This window comes from Emydura macquarii, unplaced genomic scaffold, assembly GCF_026122565.2.
Source record: "Emydura macquarii macquarii isolate MOO-44397 ecotype Brisbane River unplaced genomic scaffold, CSIRO-AGI_Emac_v2 contig_1070, whole genome shotgun sequence".
Taxonomy (NCBI): Eukaryota; Metazoa; Chordata; order Testudines; family Chelidae; genus Emydura; species Emydura macquarii.
In genome coordinates, this window is record NW_027131207.1 from 1,553,451 (window position 1) to 1,570,847 (window position 17,397).

Genomic DNA, 17,397 nt, shown 5'->3' on the forward strand with positions numbered 1-17,397 from the left:
AGCAGTGCCTTGCCCTATTATACCTGCTGCCCATGGTGGTGGATCCATTCTATTCTCAGTTCATTATCTCCCTACAGCCCAAGCCTCACATCCAGCCAGACTCACCCATGTGTAAAGATCCATTATCAGTTGGTATGTGATGTGTCTTGACATGTATTTAGTAGATCTCTTTTTTCACTTATAGGGCATTGTGCTATCTGTCTCTTGGGCACCTAACAAAAATATAGCTAAGTACACCACTACTCTCGCAAAACCAACTACTGTGCTCGTGTACATAAAAATCCTGCATATTGGGAATTATCACTAGAAATGTAGACAACTGTTAAATGACAGACGTGTTACTGAGGCTGCTACAATATAAGAGGACCCCAGCTAGTAATATTGAATGAAGAAGTGTTAAAATGATGAACCAGTAAAAAGGAATCAGATTTCTGTGAACAAAAAGAAAAACTGTAATAAAATAACGTGTAAAAGCAAAGACCAACTAATATTGCAAAATAAGCACAATATTCGGGAACTCTATAATAAATTAATCTTACTCCGTTATTGCTGTTCCTTTCCATTTTTTTGTGCACCTGTTTGGATTTACTTGTCCTATTAACTGTTCCTACACAAGAAAAGTATTTTTATCTCATTTGCTATTATGTATCGCTATTGTTATATTCTTCTTATACAGTTGAATTGGTCTCTTTTGTTATGTATATAAACACCAGTGAGAGCTACATAATACAGCCATATGCGATGACAGTTTAAAATGTTATGCAGCATATATTTCAAATATTACTGAGGATCAAGATAAAACCACTGTAAAAACCCAGGATGAAATTTTCCTCTATGTTCAGTGGGAGTTAACGTGCATTTATTATGCACACTTTGGCCAGGTTGCATGTGTCGAAGACAGCAGACTTACATCCCACAATCCTCTTGTTTGGTGCATGTCTCCACTTGTACGATTCACCATTTCTGGACCCTAAACTATTATTATTTATCACCCATAATGTGGTGGTAGCAACCAGGTTAGGACCTCCTTAAGGGGAGCTAATTTTGGTTCCTGTAGGCATGACATGATCTTTAATTAAAAATTAATCTCTAATTTCTGGAGGCTCCAGGACAAGCCTGGAGTGTTGGTGACCCTAGACCTCAGTGTGCTAGGTCTGTACAAACAAAGTATCCCTGCCCCACAGTGTTTACAATCTGAAGCCCTGATCCTGCCCGAGCATATGCCATGTTTATCGTTAGAGGCTATAAGTGGTTCCATCGGGGTGCTTGCAGTGCATACAGTTAAACACTTGCATAAGTGCTTGCAGGCTTGAGGTCTGCAGACAAGTCCTAAGAGGTGAATGAAACAAGTGGGTGCAGACATGGGGCAATTAAAGTACAAGCATCTATTAGTGTAGGCTGAGTGGGTGAACAATTCGCTGCCAATTAGTAGCGGTAGCCACAGAAGCACCTGTTTTGCTGGGGTCGCCTTCCCTCAGTACGATGGCTATTTCTCTTCAGGCTGGTGTTGTTTTCATCAGCACTGAAGTGATTGTCAGGATTGATCTATTACTTGTTTGGATTTTTATAGCCCCAATCTGTCTCTTGGCACGTCACAAAATTTAATAGAACAATAAATACAAAAATTCTAACAATAAATTAACTAACTTGTGGCATGAAACTCCCAACTCATCCCCACCCCACCTAGCTCACCAACCCCCACTTCCCCAAATACAAGAGTAGTGCTTCTCTATACCTAGGCAGTGATAAGTGTCATTGTAGGAGCTATTCAGTGTGCTGCCCACTACTGAAGGCCATTCTGCTGGGCAGGGCTTGACTGACTCTAAGGTGGGGAAGTCGAAGGCTCTCGCCTTCACAGGATCAGACGGGCTTTTCCTTCTGCTGTAGAGGGCTGGATTGTCAATGAGTCTCTTGCCGCAGACATTCCAGTATCCAGCCCTTGAACTTGATTTGTCGTTGGTTAGTGGAAATCTTTGGTAGTGTGGAAGAAGGGATTATCTAGGAGTTGGTGCATTTGCGGCTCTGGGTGGTAGCCAGTTCTAGGTCTTTACAAGATAGACCCTGTATGTAATATCTTGCAAGGACGTACTGGAAGCTGAGATAAGATTGTTACTTGCTGTCACCTCTATAACTATAAGCTTTAGTGATTGACAATATTTTCCTGTAGTTGTATCCTAGCTCTCTTTATCCATAGATATTAAAGTGCTTTATAAGGGATAGCAATATTATTATATCCTGTTTACAGATGGGGAAACTGACGCACAGAGGTGACACTGACTTGCTTAAGGTCACCAAATCAGCCATGGTCAGAGTCAGGAATAGAACCCAGGTATCTAGACTTCCAGTGCAGTGCTGTATTTATTAGGCCACACTGCCTCGAAGGTACAGAATATTGTGAATTGGACTCTGTAGGACTCATTTGCTGCTCTGACTACAGCTGGAGCCCACTGTATAATGGTGGTAACTAAGAATTTATTTTGATAAGTTTAAGGAAGCTTTTTTATAAGTTCATAAGTGTATATTTGCTTTGTAATAGTCACTTCAGCTATGGCTGCAGCCCTCTCTAAGGCTCCGCCCCCTGCTAGCGCTGATTCACTGGTAACATGTGGTCATGTTCATTGCAATGGGAGTCGGAAAGGATTTTGCTTCATAACTTACTATATTTGCTGCTCTGACTACAGCTGGAGCCCACTGTATAATGGTGGTAACAATACCATGTCATTTTGTATTAGTCTATATTTGCTTTGTAATAAATGGCACTGGCACAATAACTGAAAACTTGGTCATGTTCATTGCCCTCCAACTTCATAACTTTATCTATGCCAGCATTTGCATGTGGCACTGGCACAATAGCATCCCTCCAACTTTCTATGCCAGCATTTGCATGTGTGCCGTAGTTACCTTACTCTAAATCCACTACTCAGTATTGTTGTAACATACTGTGCATGCACAAATCCATGATTTCTAATCTCCTCCTCTAGTTAGTAGGATTGTGTTGCTCACGCAGGAGAACTATGCACATGCACAAAACAGAATTCTTTAATGTTTGTCCTGTGTTATTTGAGGGCAAAAATGTTAAGCCTTTTGCACTATGTGATTTTTTTCATAACTTCTTGACTCAAAAAAGATGCTCACATTGACAATCAAACTCATATTTGGGTTGAGGCCGTGGATATGATGTTCCAGGACAAAAGGAATACCTGACAGAACTAACATTGCGTGTTCACAATGCAAATACCTTCCCAGGGTAACTTACTGATGAAACCCATGATTGGGTAAGTGTACTCAGGGCTGCCAACTCTCATGGTTTTACTGTGAGGCTTGTGGTATTTGGTGCCTGTCTTATGCCCTGGCTTCTGGAAGGAGATTTTTTGCAAGAGAACTCAGCTTCCATTTAAAAGAAAAGTGTTTCTGGTGCTCATGTTTGTGGAGCAGAGTTTGAAATGTGACTTAAGTGCAACCTAAAAGCTAAAAAAGTAGGTGATAAATACAAAGATCCCCGAATGTTGTTTCTTTGAAAACCTCATGGTGTTTTGTGGGGGGCTGATTCATGACATTTTGAGTGCTTGGGGTTGTCTGTACTTTCCCTTGTTACTCTTCAAGCTGAGAGATATTTAAATATACTTTTTAAGATTGATAGGATTTTCTTTACAGAATTTGACTGACTTATTGTATTTGAGCACTCAAAGCTGTGATAGTAGCCTCTTAGAAACAATTACAGCTTTCCCTAAAAAGCTTATAACCAAATGCTTAGTCTGTGTAGGAAGACCCCTGAATCCACAGGGAGCTCTCCTGACTTCAGTGAGGCAGTGTAATTTGCACATGACAAATGAATGTGACAGGGGGGCGGGGAATGGGACAGATCATGTAGCTGGTCACGGACACGTACTCAGTCTGGTTCCTTTCCATTCTGATTGTGGGGGAGGGAAAGACAAGCAGGCTCTACATCATCTCTCTTCTCATATGTGACAGAGTGGAAGGGCATGAAGAGGGGGGACAGGCTTAGGGAGGCCATTTCATGCATAACTGGGAGCTGAGTCTTTCCCCTCTTCTTCCCAAAAAAACCCAAACAAAGAAAACCAAAAAAAAACCCAAAAACCAGTCCCAAGGTGTCTTTTGTGGGGAACTGTGGTGGGGTCCTGGTCTAGATTGGTCCTGAAAGGGTTAATGTGGGCCTGAGAGGCCAATTAACCTGGCTCCATGTGGAGAGTGGGCTAGGCCTGATTAAAGATGAAGCCCAGGTGGGGATGGAGCTGGGTGGAGAAGTAGGCTGCAGGAAGAAAGGGAAAGAGCAGTGCAGTCCCCCGTGTGCTGTAGCAAGTGGAGCCCAGTGATATGTAGAGAAGCGCTCAGGGTGGAGCACACTCACTCAGTGAGGCCTGACAAAGGGCAGGACCTGGATTGCCAGGGAGGTGTATGGCTTATGGGGAACACGAGGAGGGAATTTACACTCTGGGACCAGCCCTGACGGGAGAAGGCAGCCTGAGTGAAGATCTCTGGAAATGGACCTGAGAGTGGTGGGAGTGGAGGATCCTGACTAGAGGCAAGACTCCAAGGAGGTAACTCTTGAGATTCAGTGTCCTGGAGAAGAATGGAGAGCGAGGAAAGATCCAATATGGATTGGAAGCTTAAGCCTGAGGGAGAGGTCATAAGCTGCTTTCATTGTGGTTTGTGTGTCACTTTTGAATTTGGTTAAGATTCCAAAGAGAAGACTGGAGGCCACTACTCTGGAAGAAGAATGGAATGAAAGAGAAGCCCTGGAGGGGCAGAGGATGTCATATTGATGACCAGTGTCAGGTAGGACATTGATAACTTGGCAGGAGAGAGATATTAAAGTGACCAGTCAGAGGGTTGAGTCAGAAGAGGAGACCACCACAGGACTGGAGTTGCCGTCAGCCAGGGGCTTGAGAGGAGGAGATGCCATGCTTAGCTGTGACAGGGCACTCCAGCAGTAAGTCCACTCTTTCACAAGGACCCCAAATCAAAGGCCACTTCTGAATATGTTGATGCTAACTACTGTGTTCCTTGGTTTCACATCTGTAAAATGGGGATGGATAATACCACTGTGAAATACTTTCAGACCTGGGATGAAAGATACAAAGTTTTATTATGACATACAAACAGAAACTTCAACTTTGACAGCTCTCTTAAACAACTCATTTTGGTTCTGAAGTTTCTTAACAAAGGTTTCAGAATTCTCCTTAGTTATATGCTGATTGTCTCTATGACATCACCAACAACAAATGCCCACCACTTTGCCCCAGAAATGTCAATTATTGTCCACTCCAAGTATTCAAGGATGAGTTAGGCCCCCAAACATCATGAGATTTGTTTAAAAATATTAAATTTGGAGTTCATTTTATTTGCTTTCGGGTTTCTGAGACTGTAGGATACCTCCTCTGTTTCTTTCCAAGCTTTTCTCCACAACTGTGAGGGCTAGAAACTTTTAAAAACAAAAGTTGAGATTTTCATATAATTCCCAGAACTGCAACCAGAAAAAACAAACAGATGTGCAAATATGTAGCACGTATTTGCACATATTTTATCTTCCTGCTAGCCCCAGTTCTGGGAATCACATGAATCTGAAAATCTCAGCTTTCATTTTGTTCTGCTGTGTTCGGAAGGCTCAAATGTAGGCAGGTTGGACTTTGGCCACACTACAGCCTTTACAAAAAAATATGGTACTAATGTGAGGCAAGCAAAAATGCAGTGAACCCTAAAGTGTATTGTTCAAAAGCCTCGAGATAGAAACTGAAGGCTGGATTGATGCCACACTGAAAGCAAACTTCCTGGTGTTGTGGGGGTGGCGATATATTCTCTATCAGGTGGAGTCTTTAAATCAAAACTTGACATCTTGCTAAAAGAGATGCTTTTGTTCAGCCACAAGGCTATTGGGCTTGATATAGACATTGTTGGGCAAAGTTCTGTGAGCTGTGTCATGCATGAGGCCAGATTAGATGGTCACAATCGTCCCTCTTGACTCTAAAATCTGAACCACGATCTTAGTTCCACAATGAGCAAACCAATTTACCCCATTTGAGGATTTGGCCCTAGAAATCTATGCTATGATGTTGTATTAAGCTTCCAGTTTAAAAGATTTCCCCCCTTTTGAATTGCAGCGATTGTGCAGTGTGAGTTACAAGAAATGAAGGTGACTTTGCCAGAAGCTCCTACTTTTGAGTAATTTGTTCTGAATGCTCCCTTGCTTTTTGAACAAAGGAGGGTGTTACTTCCTGAGCAAACATGCACAAAAACAGAATAATCCAGTGAAGCCGGTAGTGATAAGTGTGGCTGACTCAGAGGTTTTTTCTTTAAATACAGTTCACAGAAAATATCTTGCTTATTCAAATACACCAAACATTATTTGCATACTAAAGTGCAGCCTGGGGGAAATGGTGGTATTACATATGAATTAATTACCCTTTTCAGTGATGGAATTAAGTGGCTAACATGTTAACCCTTTGCATTTTTAACTGAGGAAATGTTAGAGGTACCCTTAAAAGATTAGCACTGCAAATGTAGCATGTGTCTGAAAGAATCCCTCCAATGCCTTCTTAAGCACTTGTGTGAGTTTGGGTACATTCTCTCTCTGAGCTTAAACTGCGCACAACACCCGGCCCATCTCATTATCTTTCAGTGTTTTAGCCCTTGTCCTATCATACCCTCCCTAGTCCAGCATGTGTCTGTCCTTCTTGTTCTATAAAGCCTAATTTAATTGTCAGGTCTCCAGGGTGAGGAGCTGTCATTTGATTTATTTATAAAGCACCATGTGCACTCAGGGAGCTCAGTGAATAAAGAGAAAACACTCAGTCCTAGCCAAAGAATTCTTACATGGTGTCACTGGCAGACCATATGAGAACAGTGTTTTAAAAAAATCATGTTCTTGTCTAGGTTAGGCTATAGCACTTTGGCCTATTATCAAAATGGCTTCTAAAATGTGCAGACATAGAGGGCATAAACCCTGTCCTGAAGAGCCTCCAATTTAAACAAACAAGGGTGACTTGTTGATATGCCCATTAGACATGACAAGGTTCCAAGATGCTAGGAGTTTAAAGAATTGTCTCAGCCAGACCGTATCCAGAATACACGGTGAAAATGAAACCAGTGTAGAATAACTCTTCATATGTTTTAGCATATTAAAGCTGAAATTATATTTATCAAAACAAATGGTGATGTCAGAACAGTCATATACAGCACCAACATTCTGTAAGTACTCCTAGAAGATTAAAACAAAGCCTCTAGTTATCTATGCTACTCTTACCTGGATATCTTTCATTCCTCATGCACTTGGCTTGTGTCTGGACAATCAATTGCATCCATCAGAGTATAACAAAGTATTCCTTGGCACTGAGTAAGGAAATAATGTAGAATGGTTTATGGGGATATTATGAAGCCAGTTTTTAATTAAAAATACATAACTTCAGAGACAAAGTGACTTTATGGCAGGGTTCAGATGCTATTTCATCTGGAACCTTCTTCTTATGTGTTCTCTCAATTCTGTCCTTCCCTCTCATTCTCACACAACTGTCTTTTTTTCTCCCGCTCACTCTGACTCTCACTTCTTCCCCTTTGATCTCCATTTTTCTTTCTGTCTATATTGGTGAAATAGGGTTGTTCTACAAACATAGAACACCTTTCAAGCAGAAGATATCAGTCATTCAGTCAGGCTGAGATTTTCAGAGCTGCTTTGCAGATTCAGATCCCAACTCCCATTCATTTTAACCGTGCTCAGGCGGTTTGGAAAACTTTAGCCTAGATACGTAATGAGCCAAAAAAGTCGTCTTGTCCTTTCCACGAACCTGGTCCTAGGGATGTAAAAAAGAACAGATCATTAAGCTAAATTCTGCTCTCCATTTCACTGCCATAAATTCAGAGAAACTTTATGCTACTCTGGATTTACACTAATGTAAAAGTAGTATTTGGCAATTAATGTTGGTATAGTGTAACCCTTCTGCCAGTAGCAGTCGGCAGCAACAAGAGCCTGGTTCAATATTTAGGGGTTCCCTTCAACCATACAACACACAACCAACTCGAGCCCCCACCCAGTAACGTGGGACAATTACACACTACCCCTTTGCCCCACTATAGGCAATACTACCTCTCTCACCAGCACAGAGACTGAGTGTAGGAAAGAGACTTTTAATAAAAAGGGGAAAAGTAACCCTGCATTAACTTGGGAAAATGCTGCAAGCAGGATTCACACGCATAAAACCATGAACAAAACACCCACCCCAAAGAACTTTGGGCAGTTTCCTTTTGTTTCAGGTTAAGTCCAGCAACAAGAAGTTCCTTTAATGTGCCCACCCCTCCCTTCATAACACCCCACTCCTAGGTGTTGTCCTTGTCAGGGCCAACCCAGAGTCTAGAGATGCAGCTGCAGCATTCACCTCCCACTCTGGTTGGGAGGTAGGGGGAAAGAAGGCACCTTGCTCATTCCACCATCCAACCACCCTGCCAGCCCCTTCACCAGCTGGCTACTCACTGAGCCGCAGACTGCTCTGCTAATTGCCCGCTAGCAACCCTGCCACACACCATCGCCATCTGCTTCCACCTGCTCCTTCTCTATAACCTCTGCATGTTGGTCTCTTAAGATTCCACCCAGCTCTCAGTGATTGTCAGCTTTTAGTGAGTGAACCTCAGTGCTGAAGCTGGGCAGAAGCGCTGTCCCCCAGTAGATGATTTCAGCTCTAGGAAGCACTTAATAAAACAAGAGACTCTTAATAGAATCTTAACTAGCTCCATCTTTGAACAGTGGGAGGAGTGGCGGTTAAACCATGACTGGGGCTCCTAAGCTGAGCCCACACCTCCAGGCAGGAATACCTGTCCCCACCCCCTCTCCACCTTCACAGGGATCTGGCATCTGAGCCCCTCGCTTAGCCAGTTTGGTTTAGATGCTAGTGACCCCCTCAATCAGAACAGGCTAAGCACAGTTCTGCTGCCCTTTGCTCATACAATAACGAGAACAACATTTCATTATCCCTGCATTTAACAGTAGAGTGATTTGTAACCCAGCACCAGCTGCAGGGATCATTTTGGGCAAAGCAGTCCCATCATTGCTGAGCACTGAAACAGGATGGAAGTTCTCATGCAAGTACCAGCTCAGCAGGGGAGCGTCCATTCAGACTGTGCTTACAATAGGTTTTTATAACTAAATTACAAACACCATGAAAATGAGTTATTCTGCAGATGAGGAAGAATAAACTTTCAGCAAAACACAGCCGCTTCTGATTTTTCCTTTGCTGCTTGTGGGAATATCACTTTGTAAAAAACAATGCCCCTCACCAAGATTTCCACTGGCCCCTGATATAGAAATCTGCAAGATATCATGGAAAATCTCCCTTTTCTGGGATCAGCCTGCCTTGCTATGTGGGAATGCAGGTACAAACCCTGTTCTATACAAACTCTGTCTACTGCTTTGGGAGTTTAGTGACCCATTTGGGTTTAAATACCGTGTGTGATGGGATATTTCTAGTTGCTTTATTTCCTGTTTTACGATGGTTCTTTAAATCTGATTGAGCAACATACAGGAAGGCATCTATGACCTTCTTAAGTGGTTTACCATCAGCATGATAGTCATAGCAAAACCTTAACTTGGAAAAGACTCACAAGCATGAATTATGTGTAATACCACATTCAGGGTCTCCAGACAGTGAGGGTTTTTGCTAATAGGCAATTAGATGTGGATTTTTGTTTTCCACCTGATGGGTTTTGAGTTGTCATACTCTTAGTGCTATGAAAATGACAAATCTGTGATAGCCGTTACAGAAGAATGACAGGTACAGTACGCAAAGGCATCCAATTCTAGTTCTGGCACAGACAGGCTTACTTTGCTAGGGAATGCCTCGTGCTGGTAAGGAAAGGTACCCTGTAAAAAAGAAGTTTTACAACTTTATGGAAAATCTGAATGGCATAGGATTGCGATTTGAGAGCTAACGCCTTTCCTCTTCCTTCGAGCTATCGATATTATGGTTCCCAAACTCTGACCCTTGTTTCCAGACCCTTTTTATAGTGTGGTGGCAGTGACCTTAGTTATGGTTGATGCAGAAGACTCTCTCCTGGAGGGAGTCTTTCTCCAATCCTATCTTTCCCCTCTCTGCCAGAAGCCCTTTGTGATGCAGTAGACATATCTCCCCCTTCAACTCTGCTCCCTGGTGCTGGTTCCTGACTTGAGTGCTTGATACATGGTGTAAAGGAGGTTCACACTGGAGCGGATGTTCAATGTCTCTGGTGCAGGTGGGCAGGGCTGCAACAGGAAGGCAAGTGTTGGCTAGGAGAGTGTGCTTGTTTGAGGAGGGGGGGGAGAAAATGGATGGAGGGCTGAGGAGCTGCAGGTGTGAGTGTTTTTTTGTCCTGTCCACATCAAATGTACAGGCTAGGCATATTCATCTTCAGCTCTCTCACGGGCTCATGGCACACATTTAAACATATGCAAAAATACAAGTAAAAATACAACAGCTGGTGTCTTTCAAAGTTAGGTTTCCAGCATCCTTAGGCTTCTTTGAAAACCCCAGCCTATGTATTTGCCAAGTTACAATACAAGTTATAACTGCTGTACAAAAGTCTCCTGGTCGTCTTTCTCATTGTGACATTAACTCTTGTGGAGGTGTGATGTTGGCACAGTGCATCGGTTCTACTGTCCCTGTCTGTTCTGTGGGTGCATTCTTTCAGGACCTGCTTTTACACTATACTAAGGATTTGTTTCCAATTCTTCTCAGTTAAAGTCCCCCCATTCCCCAGGGCAACCCAGCACAGGATCTCCCTTGCTGCTTTCACCTAAACTGAGCCATATGCCAGAAAAGCTCTGATTTGCCCAGGGCAGGGACTCGTACGATGTTTACAGTCTATTCTAAGAGGAATCCCTCTCATCTTCACATGCTTTTAAGCATTTATTTTTAATCCCTTTCACTATGAATCACATCCACCCATATGTGATTTTGTAATTCCTCATAAATGTAATGAATTACATTATTTTCTACATACGTTCTATTTTCATATCCCCAACAAGAAGTACTATTTAGGTTCCAGGACGTGGGTGAGCACAAGTCCGCCCAGAGCTAAAAGACCCTCCCCCATCCTAAGGGGAGCTGCTACTGAACCCGGGACTCAACTAATTACGGGGGAACAACGAATGAAAAAAGAGGAACTGGCGTGAATGGGCTAAATGGAGGGAACCTGAAGGGGACTCCAAGCAGAGAACCCTGGACAGTGCCCAGTCACTCTGTTCAAGGATGTGATCAGACGGAGGAACGGAAGTAGGCCCCACAGTCACAGAGCACCTCCTCAGCCAACCTCCTCTCCCTGGTGTTGTAGATGTCCACCTTGGCCAAGGCAAGGAGGAGGATGAGGAGGAGGTCCACGACTTTGTGGAGCCACAGATGAGGTGTGTGTAAATCAGGAGGTGTGGGGAGAAATGCAGTCAGAACCTCAGGAGGAGGTTCTGGAGGAGCTGGAATAGGGGCTGCAACCTGGTGCACTCCAGGTAGACATGTGCCAGGATCTCCCTCATGCTGCAAAAGGGACAGGCTTCAGGACTGGGGGGTAAACCACACCAGGTACACACATGTGCTCATGGCTCCACGAAGGAGCTGCCAGCTGATATCCCTGGCGGGCTGTGGAACCAAGATGCAATACAGACTGGTCCACCATGGTTCCTTGCCCTCAACAGGTGGTAAGATGGTGGGACATGAAGGTGAGGAAATAGAGTGTGGAGCATGAGCATGTGGAGATGTGCTCGTGGCATGGTCCGGAAGCGCACAGCAGCCGGCATGGGGTGTGTGGAGGTGGTGTCTGGGAGGGGGTTCTTGCAGGACATGGACCTAATGAAGAGTCTAGAGGGCCTGGGGTGAGGGGCAGGTGGGAAGCACCCTCCCTCAGGACCTGCTTGAGGTAGGCTCGGACAACAGGGGGCAAGGCTGCCCTAGCCTCCTGGAATACATGTTGAGGGGTTCAAAGGGTGGACCCAACAAGAAGTAGCTAGGCAGGCAGCAATGCTACTTGGCATGTAGGGCACTAGCATGCCAAGGATTTCCTTTGGAAACTTTGCTCTTCTCTGTCATCTCAAGAGCTAGCTATGGAATAGTTTCTGTAATATCTTATATGTAATAACAGTAAATCTGTCTCCCACACACTGTTTTATTCTCTCCACATCTCAAAAGACTTTTACTGTCTAGTGCTTTTACCACTGTTAATGTTCTAAAGCCATTTCCCACTCTGTCTGATGGCTATTCCCGTAAAGAGGAAGTGGAGATCTCAATTCAATTCAATTCAATTTTATTTTCCTCAAGATGTCTTTCTCTTGTATTTTATCCTGCTTCTAATCTACTTTATTTAACTGACTGCTCCATTTCTCTCTCCTTTAAGTTGGTGTATCTTCTTGTTACATATGCTATGCAGCAGTTGAGGAGAAGCGTATAGCTGTCTAGAGCAACTTTTTGTATATACAATCCTTCTTTTCTTGTTTTTTCTTAACCTCTGTCTAGCTGTCTGTTTGTCCTTGTAGTATGAGTAAATGGGGGCCGGTTCCATCCCTTGTGTTTTTGGAAAGTACATCCTGGATGCAACTGCAAACACAAACAATAATTACTCCATATATATCTCTATACGAAGCCTCTGAAACTTCTGAGGTTCACCTATATGTTATTATTTCTGCCTTTAAACCAGAAAAGGTATATCACCAGTTATTTTAGCACCCTGTTGGTGTAATTAACAAATAATCTGCAGAACTACTGTATCAATACTATATGCCACTACTAAAAATATAACTATTAGAGAGACAAGGTGGGTGGGGTAAAATCTCTCTCTTATTGGACCAATTTCTGTTGGTGAGAGAGACAAGCTTTCGAGCTATATGGATCCTGAAGAAGAGCTCTGTGTAGCTTGAAAGCTTGTCTCTTTCATCAACAGAAGTTGGTCCAATAAGAGAGATTACCTCACTCACCTTCTCTCTAATATCCTGGGACTGACATGGCATACAATATAACTATATGATGTATAAAAGCTATACAATCAAACAATACCAAGAAAGTAAAATCCTAGTTGGAGGTCCTGTAAAGGAGTAGGAAGAGTTGTACATTCTTTTTCTTCACTTTTTTTCCCTTTAAGAATATATCTCAATTTCTCAGTAAGTATAGCTAACTGAGAATTGAAATGCTGCTATATTACCTGAGGTGAATCCACCAATCATACATCTGACATGCCAGACATCAAAACCTGTAGCAAAGACCTTCAATTTTCCCCAATATACCTATGGCAGGTCTATTTGCTCTTTTCCTTTCTATTTATCCACCTTTACTTTGAGAGTCAGACCTCTCTTCCCTATGGGAAAGGGCCCATTCTGCCCTCTGATGTGCAGTATGCATTAGGATATCTTGGAAAATGGCTACTGTTCTAGAGTAACCATTTATAAAGATATCAGACTTAAAGCCTATTCTAGATAATGTATTCAGATCTTTAAATAGAGGTACTTCTACGGCTGACATAATATAGTCAAGTCCCTTAGGATGGACTATTTTTATAAGAATGGAAAGAGGTCAGCATGGAAAATGTAGGTGACAATGATAAGTGGCATCAGTGAAGCCTAGTAGATGGGTTATTGGACAGGAGACTTGGGTTCATTTCTGACTCTACCACTGGCTTGTTGGGTAACCTTGGACAAGTCACTCTCCTTCTGTAAAATGGGGATGACCCTGACCTCCCTTGTAAGGTGCTTTGAGATTTATGGAGGAAAAAGATTATGTAAGAGATTATTGTTCTCCTAAGCCCCACCCAACTGATGTCAAAATCAGTTGTCATTCACAGTAGAATCTGCAGATTTGTCCTACCATGCTTTCTGGCCTGGTTTAATCATCAGTGAAACTCTCATCGATGTTCACACTTACATTCTAATCATAGAGGTGGAGTTGGCTGAAGATACTTTCATTACACTTCTTTTCAAAGAAAAATGGCTTTCTGAACAAATGAAAATTTTCTGCAATGTTTCCTTCAAAGTTTTCTCCAATATTTTTAGCTCTTGATTTTTTTTATCAAGAATAATTCAGGCTGTTTTTGGAAACAAAAACCAAACCTGCTATTTTTGTTGAAAAATCAAAAAAAGGAGAAAAACTTCAGATAAAAATTTAATTTTTTTGAACTAGTCTGTGGAAAAACAATGGCTATTGTTATCAGCTCTACCTATAGGCTTCAGAGTTAATGCTGCATTCATACACACAGGAGCAGCTTGCATCTTTATCTGGGTTTCTGTTTCAGTGTCTCTGCAGACGCAGGTATGTGTCACTACATCTAATTGCAAAAGTGACCTTCCAACAATGAACTAAATGCAACCATAACTAAATAAAAACCTAGAGCACAAAATGACAGTCACCAGAAAAAAGTTCTGGCTTGACAAGATTCTTTGTGCTGGTCCAGTGCTACCATTGAGAGTGGATAATAAATCAATCCAAAGAATAACATTCCTGTGTATTAAAAGATTAATTGCAATGAAAAGTTGAGTTGGGAAAGGGAAAGATAGCACACGAGACCTTTAAAAAATAAAAGCATCTTAATGAAAAAACAACTATAAAAATGACTTTGACTTTGATTGTTTTAGTACGGTTCAGAAAATGTTAGCAGCTTTTTTTAGAAAGGAGCAGTTAACATAGTTGCCATTAGGTGTAGCTATCGTTATTCTCTTTAGAGCTGATCACAAAACTGCTGTGAAACTGTTTATTTTTGAAATAAGGCCAGAATAGAAAAACTCTTTCAATAACAACTTCACATTCCATAGTATTTTGAAAGGATGCCAGAAATCATGCTAGCTACTTGTAATTAGCAAAAATATAGTTTATCAGCATATATGGCTCTAAGGGAAATTTCTTTTGTCTCTGGATTATTTTTTTAAAATACTCAAATATATGTTTAAACTTGAAAGTTGGTATATATGTGGAATGGTGCCTTTTCCTTGTTTGAATGAATTTGTTTTCAAATAATATTCTGGAGACATGGAAATACCATACTCAAAACTGAATACTAGAGTTTGCAGATCATATATGAACTGTACATGACTAGCAAAATTTGCCCCTTAATTCCCACATGATCAGTAGTTTCTCATGGGGAATATAAGGAGCTGGAATCTCACAGAAATGTATCTCATCAATAGATGGGACATTCTGGAGCCTAAGCTTTAGGATGCTATTTAAACATGATAGAGGGAAAGAAATGGAACTAAGAGGAGTAGCTACTACAAAGAGGACACTTTGGAGGACAGGATTAGAATTCAAAATGACCATGAAAAATTGGAGAATTGGTCAGAAACCTTGAAAAATTTGAGAAGTAGTCTGAAATCAAGATGAAATTCAGTAAAGACAAGTGCAAAACACTACACATAAGAAGGAAAAATCAGATGCACAACTACAAAATCAGGAGTAACTAGCAAAGTAGTAGTATGGCGGAAAAGGATCTAGGGACTATAATAGATCACAAACTAAATGAGTCAATGTGATGCAGTTGCTACAAAGGCTAATATTCTGGAATGTACTAACAGGAATGTCATATGTAAGGTAATTGTCCCACTCTGCTTGGCACTGGTGAGTCTTAGGTGGAGTGCTGTGTCCAGTTCTGGGTGTCACACTTTAAGGAAGATGTGGACAAAGTGGAGAAGGTCCAGCAAAGAGAAACAAAAATAAGTGGTTTAGAAAACCTGAGCTATGAGGAAAGGTTAAGAAAACAAGTATGTTCACTCTTGAGGAAAAGATGACTGAGGGGGGATGGATCTGATAAGCCTTCAAATATGTTGAGGGCTGTTATAAATAGGATGGTGATCAGTTGTTCTCCATGGCCAGTGAAGAAAAGACAAGAAGAAGTAATGGGTTTTATCTGCAGTAAGGGAGATTTAGGTTAGATATTAGGAAAACATTCTTACTATAAGGGTAGTTAAAACTAGATTAGGCTTCCAAGGGAGGTTGTGAAATCTCAATCACTGGAGGTTTTTGAGAAAAGGTTAGACAAACATGTGTCAGGGCAGGGGAGCTGGAACAACTTTTATAGTGAGGATGCTGAAAGCAATTCAACAAAATTTTAAATCCTGCATATCATGGAAGCCATGAATTTGGTTGCTTTAATTACTTGAAGTGAAGGTGTGCTATTGCCCCCTCAGAACCCATAGTTCCAGTGCCCCTGGGTCTATGTATACACTAGAACCTCAGCATTATGAGCACCAGAGGCATGAACTGGCTGGTCAACGTCACAACAGACATGCCTGAACCCTAGAGTATATGCCCTATATGGCTGTCTACATGACCAAGCAGTGCTCCCCGCATCTACACTGCTATTTTTAGTAGTGTACTGTCCCTGCTGCTGCCTCCCTGCCACAATCTTTCACTGCTGCATGTAGCTACACACTGCAGTGTGGACACAGCCTGCCTTTCAAGGCTGTGTATAGCTACATGTACGCTACATGTTCCTTCAAGTGTAGATAAGGCCTTAAATGAACTGCATCTGACCTCTGAGCCTTTTTGAGTCTACAGTTAATACAGTGGTTTTGCTTCTGAAGTAGTGCAAAATATCTACAAATAAAATGTTTGACTGCATTGTTTTAACCTGGTCGTCATTAAAGTGAGGGACTGATAGCACTGGCTAGAGCTAGGCATAGTGTGGGCAGCTGTTTGCAAGCTTCTTCATACAGGTCTGTCAGAGCATCTCAGTCCCGGTCAGAAAAACCCCAGCAGCATTTTTTTTTTTTTGTAATGCAGACAAATACCCCTTAGGCTACCAAATGGAGACTGTAGCCAGAGATTTTTGCTTTAGTTGTCTAAATGGCCAAAAAGAAGATTGAAATAAAGGCTTGCAGGAAAGCTGCAAAGCGGGTCTAAAAAAAATTCTGAGATTCATGGATTGAATATTTGGGTAATTGAAAAGAGTGATGTCAGTCTCAGGACATTTTGTAACATTTAGAATAATGATTAGTTTTAGGAATAGGATTCTTAGGTAAGGATTGGTAATAAGAAAGATCCAGCAAATGACAGTTGAGAAATGGCAGTTGGAAAGGGGATTCCCTCCTCCACACTCCCAATCCCTCCTCTATCCATTTTGGCGTTCTCACTCCTAATTTAACCCTCCCCCCCCCTCTCCCCCGCTTCCCTGGCACATAACTCCCTGCCCCGCCCTTCTCATTAGCATAGAAATCAAGATTAATTAGCATAGAAGGCCAGGCTAATTAGCATATTAAATAATTGATTGGTTTAGAGTATTTTTACATCAGAACCTAATTAACATGTCAGGCACAGCCTAATTAGCATATTAGGTGGCCTTCAAGCTGATTGGCTGAGCTTGGGTGACCAAACTGTATATAAAGTCCGCAGTCAGCAGGCTAAGCTTTGTAGAGAGCTGAGATCACCTGAGGCGTAAAGAGCTGACCTCCTAAAG